Source organism: Chiloscyllium plagiosum, unplaced genomic scaffold (genome assembly GCF_037043375.1).
Source record: "Chiloscyllium plagiosum isolate Xiang-an unplaced genomic scaffold, Cpla_swu_hap1 HiC_scaffold_33, whole genome shotgun sequence".
Classification (NCBI taxonomy): Eukaryota; Metazoa; Chordata; class Chondrichthyes; order Orectolobiformes; family Hemiscylliidae; genus Chiloscyllium; species Chiloscyllium plagiosum.
The window spans coordinates 27,775,999-27,790,668 of record NW_028270171.1 but is presented as its reverse complement, the minus strand read 5'-3'; the positions used below and the strand labels follow the sequence as shown (position 1 = coordinate 27,790,668).

The 14,670-nt window shown below is 55.9% G+C and overlaps 1 long non-coding RNA gene across 1 annotated transcript in view; it reads left to right on the top strand.

The window, feature by feature from the left end:
* The window catches only part of LOC148141456 (uncharacterized), a 41,826-nt gene extending 27,374 nt beyond the window's left edge, over positions 1 to 14,452 (top strand). Inside the window, exons 3-4 of the long non-coding RNA XR_015752580.1 lie at positions 12,702 to 12,789; positions 13,021 to 14,452. This is a non-coding gene — a long non-coding RNA (uncharacterized LOC148141456). The remainder of the gene's footprint in view (positions 1 to 12,701; positions 12,790 to 13,020) is intronic.
* Positions 14,453 to 14,670: the final 218 nt, after the last annotated feature.

The following is a 14,670-nucleotide window of genomic DNA, read 5'->3' as shown; positions in this document are numbered from 1 at the left end:
AGCGCATGCACACACTCAGATCAGCGTGCACACACACTCAGATCAGCATGTGCACACTCAGATCAGCATACGCACACACACTCAGATCAGTGCACACACACCCAGATCAGCGTACACACACACACAGTCAGATCGACGCGCAAACACACACTCAGACCAGCGTGTGCACACACACATCAGCGCACACACACACTCAGCTCAGTGCGCACACACACTCAGATCAGCGCGCGTGCACACACTCAGATCAGGGCGCGCGCACACACTCAGATCAGTGCGCACACACCTAGATCAGCATGCACACACACTCAGATCAGCGTGTGCACACACTCAGATCAGCGTGCACACACACAGATCAGCGTACACACACACACTGAGATCAGCGTGCGCACACACACAGATCAACGCGCACACACACACTCAGATCAGCGTATGCACATACACATCAGCACGCACACACACAGATCAGCGCGCACACACACAGATCAGCGTGCACACACATTCAGATCAGCGCACACACACACACTCAGATCAGCGTGCGCACACACACAGATCAGCCGCACACACTCTGCTCAGCTCGCACACACAGATCAGCGCGCACACACTCAGTTCAGCGCATGCACACACTCAGATCAGCGTGCACACACACTCAGATCAGCATGTGCACACTCAGATCAGCATACGCACACACACTCAGATCAGTGCACACACACCCAGATCAGCGTACACACACACACACTCAGATCGACGCGCAAACACACACTCAGACCAGCGTGTGCACACACACATCAGCGCACACACACACTCAGCTCAGTGCGCACACACACTCAGATCAGCGCGCGTGCACACACTCAGATCAGGGCGCGCGCACACACTCAGATCAGTGCGCACACACCCAGATCAGCGTGCACACACACTCAGATCAGCGTGTGCACACACTCAGATCAGCGTGCACACACACAGATCAGCGTACACACACACACTGAGATCAGCGTGCGCACATACACAGATCAACGCGCACACACACACTCAGATCAGCGTATGCACATACACATCAGCATGCACACACACAGATCAGCGCGCACACACACAGATCAGCGTGCACACATTCAGATCAGCGCACACACACACACTCAGATCAGCGTGCGCACACACACAGATCAGCCGCACACACTCTGCTCAGCTCGCACACACAGATCAGCGCGCACACACTCAGTTCAGCGCACGCACACACTCAGATCAGCGTGCACACACACTCAGATCAGCACGCACACACTCAGTTCAGCGCACGCACACACTCAGATCAGCGTGCACACACACTCAGATCAGCATGTGCACACTCAGATCAGCATACGCACACACACTCAGATCAGTGCACACACACCCAGATCAGCGCACGCACACACACTCAGATCAGCGTGCGCACACACATAGATCAGCGCGCGCACACTCAGATCAGCATGTGCACACACAGATCAGCGCGAGCACCCACTCAGCTCAGCACGTGCACACACCTAGATCAGCGTGTGTGCACACACACAGATCAACGCACACACAGATCAGCACGCACACACACTCAGATCAGCACGTGCACACACACTCAGATCAGTGTGTGCGCACACACAGATCAGCGCACACACACACAGATCAGCACATGCACACACACACACACTCAGCTCAGTGCACACACACTCAGACCAGAGCGCACACACACAGATCAGCGTACACACACACACAGATCAGCCGCACACACTCTGCTCAGCTCGCACACACAGATCAGCGCGCACACACTCAGTTCAGCGCATGCACACACTCAGATCAGCGTGCACACACACTCAGATCAGCATGTGCACACTCAGATCAGCATACGCACACACACTCAGATCAGTGCACACACACCCAGATCAGCGTACACACACACACACTCAGATCGACGCGCAAATACACACTCAGACCAGCGTGTGCACACACACATCAGCGCACACACACACTCAGCTCAGTGCGCACACACACTCAGATCAGCGCGCGTGCACACACTCAGATCAGGGCGCGCGCACACACTCAGATCAGTGCGCACACACCCAGATCAGCATGCGCACACACTCAGATCAGCGTGTGCACACACTCAGATCAGCGTGCACACACACAGATCAGCGTACACACACACACTGAGATCAGCGTGCGCACACACACAGATCAACGTGCACACACACACTCAGATCAGCGTATGCACATACACATCAGCACGCACACACACACATCAGCGCACACACACACTCAGCTCAGTGCGCACACACACTCAGATCAGCGCGCGTGCACACACTCAGATCAGGGCGCGCGCACACACTCAGATCAGTGCGCACACACCCAGATCAGCATGCGCACACACTCAGATCAGCGTGTGCACACACATTCAGATCAGCGCACACACACACACTCAGATCAGCGTGCGCACACACACAGATCAGCCGCACACACTCTGCTCAGCTCGCACACACAGATCAGCGCGCACACACTCAGTTCAGCGCATGCACACACTCAGATCAGCGTGCACACACACTCAGATCAGCATGTGCACACTCAGATCAGCATACGCACACACACTCAGATCAGTGCACACACACCCAGATCAGCGTACACACACACACACTCAGATCGACGCGCAAACACACACTCAGACCAGCGTGTGCACACACACATCAGCGCACACACACACTCAGCTCAGTGCGCACACACACTCAGATCAGCGCGCGTGCACACACTCAGATCAGGGCGCGCGCACACACTCAGATCAGTGCGCACACACCCAGATCAGCATGCACACACACTCAGATCAGCGTGTGCACACACTCAGATCAGCGTGCACACACACAGATCAGCGTACACACACACACTGAGATCAGCGTGCGCACACACACAGATCAACGCGCACACACACACTCAGATCAGCGTATGCACATACACATCAGCACGCACACACAAAGATCAGCGCGCACACACACAGATCAGCGTGCACACACATTCAGATCAGCGCACACACACACACTCAGATCAGCGTGCGCACACACACAGATCAGCCGCACACACTCTGCTCAGCTCGCACACACAGATCAGCGCGCACACACTCAGTTCAGCGCATGCACACACTCAGATCAGCGTGCACACACACTCAGATCAGCATGTGCACACTCAGATCAGCATACGCACACACACTCAGATCAGTGCACACACACCCAGATCAGCGTACACACACACACACTCAGATCGACGCGCAAACACACACTCAGACCAGCGTGTGCACACACACATCAGCGCACACACACACTCAGCTCAGTGCGCACACACACTCAGATCAGCGCGCGTGCACACACTCAGATCAGGGCGCGCGCACACACTCAGATCAGTGCGCACACACCCAGATCAGCGTGCACACACACTCAGATCAGCGTGTGCACACACTCAGATCAGCGTGCACACACACAGATCAGCGTACACACACACACTGAGATCAGCGTGCGCACATACACAGATCAACGCGCACACACACACTCAGATCAGCGTATGCACATACACATCAGCACGCACACACACAGATCAGCGCGCACACACACAGATCAGCGTGCACACATTCAGATCAGCGCACACACACACACTCAGATCAGCGTGCGCACACACACAGATCAGCCGCACACACTCTGCTCAGCTCGCACACACAGATCAGCGCGCACACACTCAGTTCAGCGCACGCACACACTCAGATCAGCGTGCACACACACTCAGATCAGCACGCACACACTCAGTTCAGCGCACGCACACACTCAGATCAGCGTGCACACACACTCAGATCAGCATGTGCACACTCAGATCAGCATACGCACACACACTCAGATCAGTGCACACACACCCAGATCAGCGTACACACACACACTCAGATCAACGCGCAAACACACACTCAGACCAGCGTGTGCACACACACATCAGCGCACACACACACTCAGCTCAGTGCGCACACACACTCAGATCAGCGCGCGTGCACACACTCAGATCAGGGCGCGCGCACACACTCAGATCAGCGCGCACACACTCAGATCAGCGTGCACACACGCACTCAGATCAGCCTGCGCACACACACTCAGATCAGTGTGCGCACACACAGATCAGCATGCGCACACACTCAGATCAGCGTGTGCACACACTCAGATCAGCGTGCACGCACCCAGATCAGCGTACACACACACACTGAGATCAGCGTGCGCACACACACAGATCAACGCGCACACACACACTCAGATCAGTGTATGCACATACACATCAGCACGCACACACACAGATCAGCCCGCACACACACAGATCAGCGTGCACACACATTCAGATCAGTGCACACACAGACTCTCAGATCAGCGTGCTCACATACACTCAGCTCATTGCACACACACTCAGATCAGCGTGCACGCACACACTCAGATCAGCGCGCACACATTCAGATCAGCGTGCGCACACTCTCAAATCAGCACACGCACACACTCAGATCAGTGTGCGCACACACTCAGATCAGCACGCTCACACACTCAGATCAGCGTGCACACAGATCAGCGCGCACACAGATCAGCGCGCACACACACAGATCAGCGAGCACACATACAGATCAGCACACGCACACACACTCATATCAGCATGCGCACACATACAGATCAGCGTGCACACAGTTCAGCACACGCAAACACAGATCAGCTCATGCCCACACACTCAGAGCAACGTGCACACACACTCAGATCATTGTGCGCACACACACAGATCAGCACATGCACACACACACTCAGCTCAGTGCACACACACTCAGATCAGAGCGCACACACACAGATCAGCATGCACGCACACACTCAGATCAGCGCGCACACATTCAGATCAGCGTGCGCACACACTCAGATCAGCACGCGCACACACACACTCAGATCAGCGTATGCACATACACATCAGCACGCACACACACAGATCAGCGCGCACACACAGATCAGCGTGCACACACATTCAGATCAGCGCACACACAGACTCAGATCAGCGTGCTCACATACACTCAGCTCAGCACGTGCACGCACACTCAGATCAGCGCGCACACAGATCAGCGCGTGCACACACAGAGCAGCAAGCACACACTCAGATCAGAGCGCGTGCACACACAGATCAGTGTGCACGCACACACTCAGATCAGCGCGCACACATTCAGATCAGCACGCTCACACAGATCAGCACACGCACACACTCAGATCAGCACACATGCACACACTCAAATCAGCGCGCACACACACTCAGATCAGCGCACGCGCACACACTCAGATCAGCGTGCGCACACACATAGATCAGCGCACGTACACTCAGATCAGCGTGTGCACACACAGATCAGCGCGAGCACCCACTCCGCTCAGCACGTGCACACACACAGATCAGCGCGCACACACACTCAGCTCAGCACGTGCACACACACTCAGATCAGTGTGCGCACACACAGATCAGCGCACACACACAGATCAGCACATGCACACACACACACTCAGCTCAGTGCACACACACTCAGATCAGTGCGCACACACCCAGATCAGCGTGCACACACGCACTCAGATCAGCGTGCACACATTCAGATCAGCGTGTGCACACTCTCAAATCAGCACACACACACTCAGATCAGTGTGCGCACACACTCAGATCAGCACGCGCACACACTCAGATCAGCGTGCACACAGATCAGCGCGCACACACACAGATCAGCGAGCACACACACAGATCAGCACACGCACACACACTCAGATCAGCGTGCACACACACTCAGAGCAACGTGCACACACACTCAGATCAGTGTGCGCACACACACAGATCAGCACATGCACACACACACTCAGAGCAACGTGCACACACACTCAGATCAGTGTGCGCACACACACAGATCAGCACATGCACACACACACTCAGCTCAGTGCACACACACTCAGATCAGAGCGCACACACACAGATCAGCGTGCACGCACACACTCAGATCAGCGCGCACACATTCAGATCAGCGTGCGCACACACTCAGATCAGCACGCGCACACACTCAGATCAGCGTGCACACAGATCAGCGCGCACACACACAGATCAGCGAGCACACATACAGATCAGCACATGCACACACACACTCAGAGCAACGTGCACACACACTCAGATCAGTGTGCGCACACACACAGATCAGCACATGCACACACACACTCAGCTCAGTGCACACACACTCAGATCAGAGCGCACACACACAGATCAGCGTGCACGCACACACTCAGATCAGCGCGCACACATTCAGATCAGCGTGCGCACACACTCAGATCAGCACGCGCACACACTCAGATCAGCGTGCACACAGATCAGCGCGCACACACACAGATCAGCGAGCACACATACAGATCAGCACACGCACACACACTCATATCAGCATGCGCACACATACAGATCAGCGTGCACACAGTTCAGCACACGCAAACACAGATCAGCTCATGCACACACACTCAGAGCAACGTGCACACACACGCAGATCAGCGTGCACGCACACTCAGATCAGCGCGCGCACACTCAGATCAGCTCGCGCACACACACAAATCAGCACACGCACACACACTCAGATCAGCACGCGCTCACCCACTCAGATCAACGCGCGTGCACACACTCAATTCAGCGCGCGCACACACTCAGATCAGCACGCACACTCAGATCAGCACGCACACACTCAGATCAGCGCACACACACACATCAACGCGCACACACACTCAGATCAGCGTGTGCACACACACACTCAGCTCAGTGCGCGCACACACACAGATGAGCGCGTGCGCACACACGCAGATTAGCGTGCACACACCCAGATCAGCGTACACACACACACACTCAGATCAGCGTGCGCACACACACAGATCAACGCGCACACACACACTCAGATCAGCGTATGCACATACACATCAGCACGCAAACACACTCAGATCAGTGCACACACACACAGATCTGCACTCACACACTCAGATCAGTGCGCACACACTCAGATCGGCACGCGCACACACTCAGATCAGCACGTGCGCACACACTCAGATCAGCGCACGCACACACACTCAGATCAGTGCACGTGCACACACAGATCAGCGCGCACACACAGTTCAGCATGCGCACACACTCAATATAGCGTGCGCACACACACAGATCAGCGCGCACACTCTGCTCAGCTCGCACACACAGATCAGCACATACACTCAGATCAGCATGCGCACACACACTCAGATCAGCGCACACACAGGTCAGCGCGCACACACACTCAGAACAGCGCACACACACTCAGAACACCGTGCGCACACACAGATAAGCGCGCACACACAGATCAGCGTGCACACACTCAGATCAGCGCGCACACACAGATCAGCGTGCACACACACTCAGATCAGCGCACACACAGGTCAGCGCGCACACACACTCAGAACAGCGCACACACACTCAGAACACCGTGCGCACACACAGATAAGCGCGCACACACAGATCAGCGTGCACACACTCAGATCAGCGCGCACACACAGATCAGCGTGCACACACACTCAGATCAGCGCACACACACTCAGATCAGTGCGCGCGCCCACACAGATCAGTGCGCACACACTCAGTTCAGCGCGCGCACACTCAGTTCAGCGTGCGCACACACTCAATTTAGCGTGCACACACACTCAGATCAGCGTGCGCACACACACATCAGCGCGCACACACTCTGCTCAGCTCGCACACACAGATCAGCGCACACACACACTCAGATCAGCGCACGCACACACACTCAGAACAGCCTGCACACACACAGATAAGCGCGTACACACAGATCAGCGTGCACACTCAGCTCAGCGCGCACACTCAGCTCAGCGCGCACACACAGATCAGCGTGCACACACACTCAGATCAGCGTGCACACACACTCAGATCAGCGCGCACACACACTCAGATCAGCATGCGCACACACACAGATCAGCGCGCCAACACACTCAATTCAGCGTGCGCACACACTCAATTTAGCGTGCACACACACTCAGATCAGCATGCGCACACACACAGATCAGCGCGCCAACACACTCAATTCAGCGTGCGCACACACTCAATTTAGCGTGCACACACACTCAGATCAGCGTGCGCACACACACATCAGCGCGCACACACTCTGCTCAGCTCGCACACACATATCAGCGCACACACACACTCAGATCAGCGCGCGCACACAGGTCAGCGCGCACACACACTCAGAACAGCCTGCGCACACACAGATAAGCGCGTACACACAGATCAGCGCGCACACACTCAGCTCAGCGCGCACACACAGATCAGCGTGCACACACACTCAGATCAGCGCGCACACACACTCAGATCAGCATGCGCACACACACAGATCAGCGCGCCAACACACTCAATTCAGCGTGCGCACACACTCAATTTAGCGTGCACACACACTCAGATCAGCGTGCGCACACACACATCAGCGCGCACACACTCTGCTCAGCTCGCGCACACAGATCAGCGCACACACACACTCAGATCAGCGCGCGCACACAGATAAGCGCGTACACACAGATCAGCGCGCACACACTCAGCTCAGCGCGCACACACAGATCAGCGTGCACACACACTCAGATCAGCGCGCACACACACTCAGATCAGCATGCGCACACACACTCAGATCAGCATGCGCACACACACAGATCAGCGCGCCAACACACTCAGTTCAGCGTGCGCACACACTCATGTCAGCGCACACACTCAGATCAGTGCACACATGCTCAGATCAGCGCGCGCACACAGATCAGTGTGCACACACACTCAGATCTGCACGCACACACAGCGCGCGCGCGTGCACACTCAGATCAGCGCACGCACACACACTCAGATCAGCGCGCACACACACTCAGATCAGCGCACACACACGCTCAGATCAGTGCGTACACACAGATCATCGTGCACACACATTCAGATCAGCGCGCACACACTCAGATCAGCGCACACACAAGATCAGCGTGCACACACAGACTCAGATCAGTGTGTGCACCCAAAGATCAGCGCGCGCACACTCAGGTCAGCACGCACACACACAAACACAGATCAGCGCGCACACACAGATCAGCGTGCACGCACACTCAGATCAGCGCACACACACTCAGATCAGCGGGCGCACACACAGATCAGCGTGCACACCCATTCAGATCTGCACGCGCACACACATCAGCGTGCAAGCCCACACACTCAGATCAGCGCACACACACACAGATCAGCGTGCACACACACTCAGATCTGCACGCACACACATATCAGCGTGCAAGCACACACACTCAGATCAGCGCACACACACAGATCAGCTTACGCACACCCAGAGACAAGCGTGCACACACACTCATATCAGCATGCGCACACACTCAGATCAGCACCCACACACACACGCTCAGATCAGCGCGCGCACACACTCAGATCAGCGCACACACACGCTCAGATCAGCGCGCACACACAGATCAGCGTGCACACACTCAGATCTGCACGACACACACTCAGATCAGTGCACGCATACACACTCAGATCAGTGCGCACACACAGATCAGCGTGCACACACTCAGATCTGCACGACACACACTCAGATCAGTGCACGCATACACACTCAGATCAGTGCGCACACACAGATCAGCGTGCACACACTCAGATCTGCACGACACACACTCAGATCAGCGCACGCATACACACTCAGATCAGTGCGCACACACAGATCAGCGTGCACACACTCAGATCTGCACGACACACACTCAGATCAGTGCACGCACACACACTCAGATCAGCGTGCACACACTCAGGTCAGCACGCACACACACAGATGAGCATGCGCACACCCAGAGATAAGCGCGCACACACACACAGATCAGCGCGCACACACTCAGATCAGTGCGCACACATACAGATCAGCGCGCACACACTCATTGATCTGCGTGCACACATACTCAGATCAGAGCACACACACACTCAGATCAGCACGCACACACTCAGATCAGCGCGCGCACACACACTCAGATCAGCACGCACACACACTCAGATCAGCGCGCACACACACTCAGATCAGCGCGCACACAGATCAGCATGCACACACACTCATATCAGTGCGCACACACTCATATCAGAATGCGCACACACTCAGATCAGCACCCACACACACTCAGATCAGCTTGCGCACACACTCAGATCAGCACACACACACACGCTCAGATCAGTGCGCACACACAGATCAGCGTGCACACACACTCAGATCTGCACGCACACACACATCAGCGTGCAAGCACACACACTCAGATCAGCACACACACTCACAGATCAGCGTGCACACACTCTCAGATCTGCACGCACACACACATCAGCGTGCAAGCACACACTCAGATCAGCGCACGCACACTCAGGTCAGCGCGCACACACACATATCAGCGTGCGCACACCCAGAAACAAGCGCGCGCACACACTCAGATCAGCGCCGACACACTCAGTTCAGCGTGCGCACACACTCAGGTCAGCTCACACACTCAGATTAGCGTGCACACACACTCATATCAGCATGCGCGCACACTCAGATCAGCACCCACACACACTCAGATCTGCACACACACACGCTCAGATCAGCGTGCGCACACACTCAGATCAGCATGCGCACACGCAGATCAGCACGCACACACTCAGATCAGTGCACGCACACACACTCAGATCAGCGTGCGCACACTCAGGTCAGCACGCACACACACAGATGAGCATGCGCACACCCAGAGATAAGCGCGCACACACACTCAGATCAGCACGCGCACACACACTCAGATCAGCACGCACACACACACAGATCAGTGCGCGCGCACACACACAGATCAGCGCGCACACACTCAGATCAGTGCGCACACATACAGATCAGCGCGCACACACTCATTGATCTGCGTGCACACATACTCAGATCAGAGCACACACACACTCAGATCAGCACGCACACACACACAGATTAGCGCATGCACACACACTCAGATCTGCGCGCGCACACACACTCAGATCAGCGTGCACACACACTCAGATCAGCACGCACACACACTCAGATCAGCACGCACACACACACACAGATCAGCACGTACACACACAGATCAGTGCGCGCGCGCACACACAGATCAGCGCGCACACACTCAGATCAGTGCGCACACATACAGATCAGCGCGCACACACTCATTGATCTGCGTGCACACATACTCAGATCAGAGCACACACACACTCAGATCAGCATACACATACAGATTAGCGCATGCACACACACTCAGATCAGCGCGCGCACACACTCAGATCAGCGTGCACACACACTCAGATCAGCACACACACACACACTCAGATCAGCGCACAAACACCCACACTCAGATCAGCGCACACACAATCAGATCAGCGCACACATACTCAGATTATTGCGCATACACACTCAGATCAGCACGCACACACTCAGATCAGCGCGCACACACACACTCAGATCAGCGTGCACACACACTCAGATCAGCACGCACACACACTCAGATCAGCGCGCAAACACCCACACTCAGATCAGCGCACACACACTCAGATCAGCGCGCACACAGACTCAGATCAGCACGCACACACACAGATCAGCACGCACACACACACAGATCAGTGCACACACACATACAGATCAGCGCGCACACATACTCAGATCAGCGCATACACACACTCCAATCAGCACGTGCACACACACAGATTAGCGCGTGCACCCACTCAGATCAGCACGCACACACTCAGATCAGCGCACACACACATACTCAGATCAGCGTGCACACACAGATCAGTGTGCACACACTCTCAGATCAGCACGCACACACACTCAGATCAGCACACACACACACACTCAGATCAGCACACACACACACACTCAGATCAGCGCACACACACACACTCAGATCAGCGCACACACACACAGATCAGCACGCGCACACACAATCAGATCAGCGCGCACACACACACTCAGATTAGCGCGCGCACACACTCAGATCAGCGCGTGCACACAGATCAGCATGCGCATACTCAGATCAGCGCGTGCACACACAGATCAGCGTGCGCACACTCAGATCAGCGCACACACTCAGATCAGTGCGCACGTACACTCAGATTAGCGCTCACACACACACAGACATGCATGCTGACACACTCAAACACAGAAGCACTGACATTTGCTCAATGTCATTTGCACATGCATGCACTCTCAGACACGGACACTGTCTCACACACACAGACATTGCAAATACACGCACTGTCTCTCTTGCATGCACACAAACGCTCTGTCTCTGTCTCACACACATACACATACGTGTGAACAGGCACACAGAGAGAAGGAAATCTGCCATCATTATGTGGCCTGGCCTCCTTGTGACTCCAGACCCGCTCTGCTGTGGCTGACTGAACTGCCCACCGAGAGCCACGGGGCACTGTTCAAGAAGATGCCATCACTTTTGTAAAGGCAGCTGGTGTGCCATGCCATGCCACTCACGTGGCAGGAAAGGAGCGATAAATATTTCCTGGGTTTTGTATCCGCTGCGTGTGTCGCTCGGTTTCGCTGCCCCCTCCGACCGAGCCGGGAGTGAACGAAGTTCTGTTTTCTCTGCCTTCAGCACAGAGTCACCAAGAGCAGCAGCACAGAGCAGTCGGAGCGAGGCTGAACACACACTACACCATTCCATTTGGATAAAGGGCAAACAGGTCAGCACCGTGGGACCTCCAGCATGGGGGAGGGGGGGGGGGGCTGGACAATCTGTCAGTGTGGGTGGGGGAGTCTGGGTTTGGGTACAGTACCCAGCGGTGGGGTGTAAGATGGGGGCAGTGGGCTGGGGGATTGGGGCTGCTGCTGGGGATGGATGATACAAAGCATGATGGGACTCATGTCCAAACCCGACACTAACACCCTTTCTCCCCCTGCACATTCCCCTACAGATCCCCTGTTGATGGAGACGGTGAATGGGAACCGATTATACGCGACCGGACACAGTTCCTGTACAAGCAAATCCACCGAGCCCTGTCACTCTCACTGTTCACCACCACCTCACAGAGACATCAGCAACTGAGCTGGAGGAAACATTACTCCCACTCCCCTCTCCCAGGGCCGGACATCCCCGAAATGAACCCCCCTGAATCCAGAACTGCACAGGTCCCCCACCCAAACCCCGGGGACCCCCACCCAAACCCCGGGGACCCTCACCCAAACCCCGGGGACCCCCACCCAAACCCCGGGGACCCTCACCCAAACCCCCGGGGACCCTCACCCAAACCCCAGGGACCCCCACCCAAACCCCGGGGACCCTCACCCAAACCCCGGGGACCCTCACCCAAACCCCGGGGACCCTCACCCAAACCCCGGAGACCCCCACCCAAACCCCGGGGACCCCCACCCAAACCCCGGGGACTCTCACCCAAACCCCAGGGACCCCCACCCAAACCCCGGGGACCGCCACCCAAACCCCGGGGACCCTCACCCAAACCCCGGGGACCCTTACCAAACCCCAGGGACTCTCACTCAAACCCCAGGGACCCTCACTCAAACCCCGGGGAGCCCCACCCAAACCCCGGGGACCCTCACCCAAACCCCGGGGACCCCCACCCAAACCCCGGGAACCCTTACCCAAACCCCAGGGACTCTCACTCAAACCCCAGGGACCCTCACTCAAACCCCGGGGACCCCCACCCAAACCCTGGGGACTCTCACCCAAACCCCAGGGACCCTCACCCAAACCCCAGGGACCCTTACCCAAACCCCAGGGACCCTCATCCAAACTCCAGGGACCCTCACTCAAACACAGAGAGCCCCATCTCCCCCCACCCAAACCCCGGGGACCCTCACCCATACACAGAGAGCCCCAGACACCCCCACCCAAACCCTGGGGACCCCCACCCAAACCCTAGGGACCCTCACCCAAACACAGAGAACCCGTCTTCCCCCCAGATTTCAGGGCCTTGAGGGGGGGAGGGGAGCCCCCACACACCCCCACTGTGCGCTCATCCAGCAGCCCAGACACTGGGGAATGCCAGGGGTCAGGAACTGTCCATTCTCCCAAGCCCATTCAGCCCGGAACGATTTCCCACTCCCGTAACTGCCCTCTCCCAATGTAAATGAGTTTGGTTGGAGAGAGTGGATTTCCTAGATTATATATTTTATTTTTAAATATATCGGTGAGTTTTGATTTTCAAATACTTTTTTTTTCCTGTTTCTCTGTCCCCTGCTTTCATTGGCTGATCACAGCCTGATCTCAACACAAGTGGGACATTCTGATGTGAGAGTGTAGCCCGGGTATGTTCAGTGTTACTTTGGGTGTTTTATTCGATATATATATAATATTATATATAGTTATTAAATTGTTTACAACAATAACTGAGGCTGCTGTTGCTTTCATTCATGTTTTGAATGACCTTTGGATTTGTTGCTGAGGGGTGGGGCCTGTTGCTGAGGGAAGGGGCCTGTTGCTGGGGGATGGGGCCTGTTGGTGAGGGGTGGGACCTGTTGCTGAGGGATGGAGTCTGTTGCTGGGGGATGGGGCCTGTTGCTGAGGGGTGGGGCCTGTTGCTGAGGGGTGGGGCCTGTTGCTGAGG